A 9,700-nucleotide genomic window follows, 5' to 3' on the forward strand; every position below is an offset into this window, starting at 1 on the left:
CAGGTGCAAGGCACATTCCATTTTTTGCAGAACCCGAAATTCATGTGCTTGCCAACACAAAGTTAACTGCAGTGCCGTCATAACTCATAAATGTTATCAACCTTGTCAATTGCATTTGGTGGCTGAAGTGCACTTTGTGTACTTCAGTGCACTGAAAACAGAATGGTTTCATTCCTTAGAATTTTCAAACTTACATTCTGAATTAATGAGCTTGAATTGTCCAAACATTTCTGTGCTGTAATACAGCCCTGCATGTCTTTTTATATCAAGAATGTGTTCATATGTACGTCTAGAAGAAAAAAAAACTACAATTTGCAGTGGTCAAATGCTTTTATTCTGAACACTGACGTTGCATGAAACATAGTACACATAAAGTCTAGCTGCAAGAAAGTTGCTTCCTAATTTCAAAACTGGTGTTACTACAGCTAGTGGTATTTATGCTCGCCACCATTGCAAAGTGGCAGATTATCACCCACGAGTACTGCTAATGGTATTTTTTCTGTATGGGAGAACTAATTACCTTGAAATAATTGCCATGTGTTATTTTTCCAAAGGGTGGCTGCAGTAAATTCAGCAGAATGTAATGGGTGAAGATAGCTGGGATCACATCAGCAAATGCCGACACGGGGGCACTCAACTAATGGGATATGCCCGACTGTTTCAAGCAGGCATGTGCACCGGATGTTGGGTTTCTTTTCCACACATGCATCATACAAGAGATTCACAGCCTTGCATCCAGTGAAAATGCTGATGAAATCATTAAATCCGTCACAACCCACTGCATATGCTGTCTGAGGTGCCTCACGTGGTTGACTATTCTGCTGTGCTGTTTCATTAAAAGCACTGGTCGTTACAGAGTGGGCATGGTATCCATTGGCTGTTCAGATGCACCTAAGTGGGTAAAAAAAAAAAAAACGGTTAAAGCCATATAACTTGCAGCTCATGCTGTGTGCATTCAATAGGGTGTACGCATGAATGACAGTGACCGGGCAAGCACGTCTTGTTGGTGCACTCTGTAGCGCGGACAAGAATGCGCATACTGTTGGAAGTGTGCACCAAATAAATGGTCTCATACACTGTCGTATGTTGCTGCAACCCTTCCAGAGTAAGAGAACGTAAGCTAAAGATGAAGTAGCAGAGTTCTGTCAGCATTTTCCAAGGTGTGCACGCGCATGCCCGATAAAACCAGGGAACTTTAGAACAGTGACAACACAATAGATTTCCCGTATCAACCTGCACAGAACCCGCGGTGGATCTTTACAAATTCAAGTTTTGTTCTCGGCCCTTTTTAGCGAGTATGTCAACCATCGGTCATTTGACTATGCCTATTTGTCTCGTGCAAGCGTGTCGGATCACGTTCATGCGCATTTTTCATTGTGGTTTTCCAAGCACAGATGTAGCACATTGTTTACATAAAATCTGCACTAGTATCAATTCTAGCTTGTGCGTGTCACTGCGTAGTCTTTAATTTGGAACCGCAGTATGCAAACAAGGCTCCACTTTACTGCATTTTCGTGTTGTAGGCCGCCCGTAAGAACTCTGCGATCTCCACGACCTCTTGCTTAGCAGCAGAACACCACATCCATGGAGCCACCATAGGGGGACACACAATTATATTTTGTCTAGTGGATTACTTCCCAAGCTCAAGGCATATTCAACTTCAATGGGCGGTTTGTATCGACCCAAAGTTACAGTTCATTATCAGCAGATAATTGAGCAAGCAGTTTAAATGAACAATTTCAAGGTGGAGCCAAATTCTACACATATGGCACATGCCTTATTGACTGAAGCATGCTTGCTACAAGACAATCCTTTTGCTAAAAAAAAATGTGAAAAAAGTTCCCATTATTTCAGAGCTCCTATAGCTTCATGGTTGTTTGGAACCGCAAACACAAAAAGAACAGTCTGAACGAGACAATGAGTGCAAGTTCTTCATTGTGCGTTTGCGCTTTCAAACAACGATGAACCTATACCAAGTGGCCCGGTTATGCACTTTCCAGCTATAGCTTGTGTTCGATAAGAATGGTGGCGGCACACATGTAGATAACAAACACAATGGCAGGCTTCTAAGATTAACTGCATGAAAACCTAGTCCATCATGAAATTTACTATGTTAGACTATTATTAGACTATGGCTAAAGTACTATCGACCAAAAAGTTTGCGGACTCTCAGAAAACGCTTAATACCCGAGCAGCCTTTAAAAGTAGCCAGTAAAACTGCACATCACAATGTTGTTCACGTATACCAGTAGAGGCAGGAAATGGGAATACCAGGCTGCGGAGATATTCAGCTTTTTGTCAGGTCCCTTGGTCCGTAAACTTTTTTGGTCGATAGTACATTGTGGTGTGTTCTCAAGGCCACTATTTTCGTTGTTTGAAGGTTTAGGCATATCAGAAATGGCCACAGTTATTTTCTATGCCTAACCTTTCAAACAATGCGTGAACCCTTACCAGCGGCTTTCTGTTCTAAGTTGCATTGTTTTGCTTGCATCTGGACTAAATCTGGTCCCACAGCCCTATGACCCTGCTAAGCACCAAAAATGATGCAAAATTAATACATGTAAGCCGATTACTCCATGGTGGCAACACTCAGGGATGCGCTTATGTTCTTGCTGTAAACGTAAGAGAGTTTTAGATTAAAGGACGGAAGCGGCACTGCACACCTGCGGACCTAACATGTGCTTGGTTCTTTGGGGTGGCTGACTTAGAAGAAATATTGCTGAAACATTGCAAACTGAGATGAAGCAAGCCAAGACACGCTTTCATAAAACAATCGACGCTGAACAGGCCGACACGATCCGATTTGATGACAGCATTTCACACTGCACGTTGACGTCATCTTACGAGAAATGAAGGCGACAAAATGCTGGTCATAATAAATTGGATCACAGTGCACTTCCACAGCAAACATCCTGTGCCAGAGGGCAAAATTTCTAGCCTTTGGGATTCGTTTGGCTCAGCTTTAATTACCACCTATGCATGTATACATTGTTTGCTTCTTCCTGTCAAAGATCTTTAGCATGAGTTAAGTTTCTTCTCCTTCAGGTCTTCCAGGCAGACGATTCTTCAGAGAGTCCTCGTAGTCGTCCGGTGACACTTTGCACTCAGGGAGGCCAACTTAGGAATACATCGGTTTATTGTAGGACAAAGTAGCATACATCGACGAGCGGCGGCTGATTATCGGCTCGCTCCTTCCCTCTTCATCTCTACACACTTTTTAAATACCCTTGTTTTAAGTCTCCTCGCTCACATTCTACCAATCAGTTCTTTTCGAAGAAGGCGGGATCATCAACAATACACGCTGTACCCGCCCCCATTTTCCAGTCCGGTTTTTGGAACACTCAGACCAACATCACTTAAACAAACGCCACATGGCCCTCTTGCTCGAAGTTCACATGCCTCAGTGCAGTTGCCCCGGTGCAATGGCATGCCCCGCGAACACATAAATCACCCCTCGAGCCACTAACCCTGGACATGCCGCAGAATCATACTCGAGCACGACATTGCCGCCAGGTTTCCCCTTACGTATGCTCGAAGGCGTAAACTGTCTCCCACACCGCAAAGGTAATGCCGCCACCCCCGGCAGTGCCTGTGTTTATGTTAGCCCCCAAGAATGCGCCTATATGCCGCTGAGTGATATGCGTGCGGTGAGGCGGCTGCTTCGCTTCTCGTTACGTACGCTTCTCCGTTAAATGTCCATATATCTTGGGCACCGCAGTGGAAGTGCGCTATCCCCAGCGGTCCCGGTCGCTGTTCTAAGAACCCAAACAACGTCGGCTGTGAAAGAATAAACAACCTGCGCGAGTGTCATGCATGTGGCCCCAGGGCTCCAACAAGGGTGACGTTCAATGCATGCAAGGCTGATTGTATCAGCCAACTTAACTGAATGTAAATAAACTATTTTCATGAAACAATTGTCTTTTTATTTGCAATTCTATGGTTAGCTTTATATATTAAAAAATGCTAACACCACCTTGACTACGTGCTCCGAGTGCGTGTGGCTTGCATTTGGGGACGCAAAGCTATAATGTTTTGCTTGGGCACGTAACCACAGACATACTAAGATTCTGATAGGGACTCCTGAATGCTTCGATAGCACAATCTAAAGCTCTCATTTATGTTACTGCATAATCTTATTTGTAATATGTACTATCACAATGGCATAACAGCAAAGCACATGGCTTTCGATACATGCTCCACATGCGCAGATAAGTTATGGTGCTTGCGGCTTTGGCACCACAGCGCTTGAAAAAGGCATCCTTCACAGGACACATTCGGGGAGTTATGCCTCCACCTACTCGATATACATGGGTCTAGCCCACGAGACCAACAAGGTGACAGTAGCAGGGTGGGCCATCATGCTAGCTGGGAGGACTTTGGTCCGAGGATGACTTGACGTGAATGGGTACAGGATTTGTAGCAACCTGGTCATGGATGGTGGTTCTGCAAGCCAGCATGTGGTGCTGCACCCAGTGGTAACGCACCCCTGGGCAAGGTGCTCGGCGAATCTGTTTGGCAGGACACATGTATTGCAGCGGTGGTGAAATTGTCGAGAGTCTTCCTCGTATGCGGGGAGGTACTTGGATAGAATCCTAGTGCCACTGGGAACCTATTAGATTTTTATTGAGTAGAGATGTCCTCCGGCCTGGCGCTCAGTTGTTTGTAGGAGTTTTCATGTCGAAAGGGGCGCTATAGAGATTTGAAAGGTGCCCCTTGTCTCACCACAACAATGGTGACCCAGACGAGCATTTGCCACTGCTGTGGGAGGCTGAGTAGCGCTGCCGCCTGGTACCCACCGGTAAAATAGGTATAACTGTGCTTCCGGTCAGGTGCTCAGCCATTACGGGATACTTTGAAAGGGGTGCTTCTTTCCAATCCAAGGGCATCCCCACCTAACAGCTGTATTAGGATGCCACACAGGAAACTGCTGCCATGGAAGCCGCCCAGACCCATTTTCTGTAATCCCTAGAGGGCCCCTTGCAAGATGAAAACTCGTAGAAGGTGCCGAGCACTGGGCCAGGGGACATCTATACCCATTAGAACTGGCGAGTTTCTGGCGGTGAACAGCGGATGATAAGAGTGGTATAGAATCGAACGGAAGGAATAATCTATATTATACTGGCCCAGGGGGGGTGGGGGTATTCTGGAAGAGTCCACCTAGTGGACTGTCCACTTCGGCTGTTGCCATTAGCGCCAGCTTCACGAGCGCGAAGGTGCCAGCCAGTATCCTTCGTGCTCATGAAGCTGGAGCCAATGGCGACAGCTGAAGTGGACAGTCCACTAGGTGGACTCTTACAGAATAACCCCCCTAGATCTCAGTTATTGTGAAGATATCAGCAACACGGATTTGTTATTAGAGACAGATTTGACTGTCAGGTTTTCCATTAGTTCCATTGCAGACACAAATGAAATGTGTCGTATATATCCTGAAACACTTATGATTGGAAATGTGTGGCAATTTTGAATAACATGTGCAAACTGTTTCAGGAAAATGTGTGGGAAGGTAGACGGTTGGGTGTTCTTGCTAGGTGCCAGTATGTTGTTGTTTGTAGCGGGTTCACATTCAAGGTTTTTCACAATGTCATGCACCAGGCACATTTTAAAATATATATGCTACGTCCATGCTAATTCCAAGTGAACTCGCGTTGCACCAGAGGTAACGAATATAAAGCAACGAACAAGATGGCCACGCCATTTAAGGTGTCAAAACATTGCTTAAATAAAAATGCGCTGAGATTTTCCTGCATTGTTTTGTTTTCCACAGCCCCAACACTACAAGATCTTGCATCTGAAATATGTTGGACTAATTGTGCGATAAACTAGGGCACATTATTCAACTTGTTTAAAAAATAATGAAGAAATTATGAGAAGTTGTTCACTTCCCATTTAAGATCAAAGAAGAGACAAGCAAGCATGCATTATTGAATTCGTCTTCATGTTGCCTTCACTCAATGCTATACACATCTGATTGGTTATACTGACAGACTGAGCCACAATTCTATAGCACTGACTTTTCGCGTTCATGTGTGGTCAGGGCCAGTATTTTGTAGCGATGCCTTTCCGGTAATAATGCCTTTTCGCATTTTGTCAGTGGTCAGAGCGACGGTCCGCTCGCGTTATCAGCGGGATCAGCCGGCCGTGAGCGGTGGATGATAAGACTATTATAGAATAAGTCATAAGGCATTGCTACAAAATCGCGGCCCTGAGCAACACGCTGTCACTCTGACCACTCACGAATGCAAAAAGCCATTAGTACTGGAAAAGGAATCGCTACAAAATCTTATCCCTGAACTGTAAATACTGCCACATGCCCGAGATCCTGCAGCACATTTTTGCAACATCTGTTACCAGTTGCGACAGCAGCAGATGGTGCCCTCTGTGCTCGCAAGCAACAAAGGCAAAGATTATCAGAAGCTGAAATTCTGGGTGCTTACCGTGACAGCATTGCAGCAAGAAATAGCTACGAGTGCTGTTCTAGACTATTTGCAGAACGCAGGACTATACTTGAGGTTTAGAGAGACCACTGCGTTATGTGATTATTGTGCACATATGATCTTTTTTTTCCTCAACAGCTTTAAAGACATTTTTTTTCCCCCTTAGCAGAGTAGTGGGCAAGAACATACTAGTTCAGGCTCACCTCTGCTTTTCATTCCTACGAAACAAATTTTCCCTCTAGCTTGTCAGCTATGAGAACATGGTTATTTGGTAAAAATATCTGCACCCCTGTAGCAGCTGCTGTTCATGATCAATTTGGGTTCAAGATTATTACCTGTCGTCTTGTAACATTACATTTAATGTAAAGTGTTGCTGCATACATTTCTGGCTCGTAAGCCGCTGTGAAGCGGGCAGGTGTAGTAGAATATGAAAACTAATCGGCCAGTAATTTTTTTTTCAAGTGCACGTAAGATCGTATTTGAAGTAATTCAGATTTTACAAAGGACATATCTGCAGCTTTCTTTTTAATGTAATCAATGACCAAGGGAAACAGTAAATCATTCAATGCAGCGTGCATACATCAGCGGCGTATACACCTTCGCATTGTTTACGTGTTATGAAAGACACGAACTTGCGCTCACATCGAGATGTGCTAGCACTGACAAATTTGAAAAACATGTTAGCTCGCGACGATTGGGTGTTGCAGAAGATAACAATGCGAGGGCCATGAAGTCACGATCGCAGTCTCTACTTCAATCGCATGCCGCAAAAAAGGTATGGGTGGCATGCACGCGACGTAAATTTAAGCCATGGTTTTTCCAACTCACCATTGCGTCGGCATTTTCAGGGTCGAAGCAGCTTACGTATCTTGAAAGTGAAATGGCAGGGCTCACGTCGCGCTACAGCTGAAGGAGCAAGGCCTAAAATTTAAAAAGAAAAATGAATATGCATCGCCGCTTTATGTCACAAGTTGCAGTTTAGGCAGACGTACCTTGAGATCGCAGTCCTTTGTGGGTTGGCGGTAATGCGGTCGACGACGTTCTCACCGCGAATTCTTGTATGCGGCCGCTCCCGCGCAACGTGCATGCTTGTCTTGGGCTAGCGGATGCTTCTAGGCACACAGGGACTGGGGACATGGCAGGCATGGCCGAGGAATCATTCCCTACCTACTTTCACGCCTACCTAGGGGCAGGGAGTACCTCGCTGACCCCACGTGATATCCGGTTTCGACCCAAACCGGGTACAGCCGCGCTGCGGCGATACGCTTCTATTCTGGACACGCATGGCGGCTGCACGGCCGCCATTATCCGCCATCTTGGCTGTCTCATTGGCTGTCCGGAGGTCACGTGTTTTGAAATTTGTGCCGGGAAACGGAAGTTTTGCTAAATGCAATTTTGCGTTTTCGTCAGAATGATGAAACGTGACGTGGAGCCGCAAACTTTATCGACTAATACTTTTTTGTGGTCCTTGGCACCTCTATTGCGACTTTAGCGCTTAAAAAGAAAGTGGACGGTAGCGTGCAGAAGCTCGTGCAATGCATCTGCAATTTCGCGAATATGTGGTGGCGTCCCAAGATAGCCGGCATGTCAGCTTGCTGATTGGCTGAAGGAATATCCTGTGAAGAGCGTCACAGGAAGGGCTGTTTCGTAAACGTCAATTTGACGTTGCGTGACGTTGCGCTCGGCCGCCATTGCAGAGATTTTCCGCCATAATTTGTGGTGCGACGAGCCACGCGAATTATGGTAATGAGCGGCCATATGCAATCACAGTGGAGAGGCATGCGTATCGCCGCATTTTCCCTGTCATTTGGGGCGATGAAAATCTTTTGTTCACAACGCGTGCTCATAGCATTTGCATCGCTCTCGGGTGGTGTTGGCATTTGTGTTTTGAACCATCATTTTTATTAAAAACACGTTTATTTGAAATAATATTGGTTGAAACTAGCAAACTTCTTGCGACTTTTTGCACTTTTCGCCACTGCGTTTGTATTGTAATCAATATTAATGTCTTTTCGCGTAATCAAAGGCTATGACAATGGCGACTTATTAATTTATAAAAATAAATGTACGCAAGGCGGCGTCTTGAAGTTTCCTCTCGCGGTGCGAGTAAGCAGCGAAGTGAACAAGAGATGGCAGTGCCGGCGCTTGCGTCGTGCAAGCGGATACCTGTGGCGCGCGCAACGCTATCGATGATATTCGGCCGCTTCTCAGCCAGACGAGTCTGGCTAAGTCACTTGCGGATCACGAGATAGCGTTAACGCGGCCTAGAGCGTGCGCTGATCATCACTGGCAGGTCGCGTATGTTGTCTCAAGGTATAAAGCAAGCGCGTGGGCGCCAATATACGATGACTTATTCAGTTTCCCGAGGACACGCATCCTAGCTAATGAAGCAGACGACAGCCTGCGCGCATGCAGACGACGGAAGCGAGAAACGATTTTGATGGAATAATCGTACGCTTTGAGCTAGCTGCTTTATTTTTACTGGGGAGGAAAACTGTTTTGCTTTATCAACCACGCTAGTTTAAATGCCTATATTACAGTTTCTTAGGCGAAACGTCAAATTTGCGTCACGTTACGAAAGCAAAACGGGGCCATGAGCGCCATTTTGTAAGCGTCGCGCCTACGTCACGCCTCGAAGAAAATGGCGGAATGTCCAGAATAACGGCTTAGGTAACCATTTGTCGCCACCCCGTTTCAAAGGGGATGCCAATAAATCATCATCATCATCATCATCATGCATTTTGAGGAGCGATTGAGAGAAATGGCAGAAAAGCGGTGGGCAAGGAGAGTTTTCAGTTATTTGTACATGAGGAATGTTGATACAAAATGGAGGAAGCTGACCAGAAAACTGTCAATCAAATATTTGGACTGCAGGAGGGGTGCAAACCAGGAAACAGCGGTTAAGAAAAAGGTTAAGGAAACAGAGAGGGGTCTGTGGAAAACGGGGATGCAGACGAAATCAGCACTGGGAACATACCGAACTTTCAAGCAAGAAATTGCCAAAGAAAATATCTACGATAATTCTAGGGGAAGCTCTTTGTTGTTTGAAGCCAGGACGGGAGTATTGCGGACTAAGATGTACCGAGTCAAGTATACAAGACACGTTGTGCTGTGCGTGTGGAGAAGAAGACGAAACGGCTGAACACCTCATACTTTTCTGTAAAGGGCTTAACCCTACAGTGCAAGGCAACGGGGCTGATCTTTTCAAAGCATTGGGGTTTAGGGACAGTGAAGGCAAAATAGACTTTAAGCGGGTAGAAATAACC

At 45.5% G+C, this 9,700-nt stretch overlaps 1 long non-coding RNA gene across 1 annotated transcript; it reads right to left on the bottom strand.

Moving 5' to 3' along the window:
* Window positions 1-317: 317 nt before the first annotated feature.
* Window positions 318-7,635, bottom strand: LOC119435527 (uncharacterized). The gene is made up of 3 exons (XR_005188853.2): window positions 7,427-7,635; window positions 7,263-7,355; window positions 318-891 (listed from the first exon to the last, which is right to left on the bottom strand). It is a non-coding gene; the product is annotated as an uncharacterized LOC119435527 (long non-coding RNA).
* Window positions 7,636-9,700: the final 2,065 nt, after the last annotated feature.

Source organism: Dermacentor silvarum, unplaced genomic scaffold (genome assembly GCF_013339745.2).
Source record: "Dermacentor silvarum isolate Dsil-2018 unplaced genomic scaffold, BIME_Dsil_1.4 Seq771, whole genome shotgun sequence".
NCBI lineage: Eukaryota > Metazoa > Arthropoda > Arachnida > Ixodida > Ixodidae > Dermacentor > Dermacentor silvarum.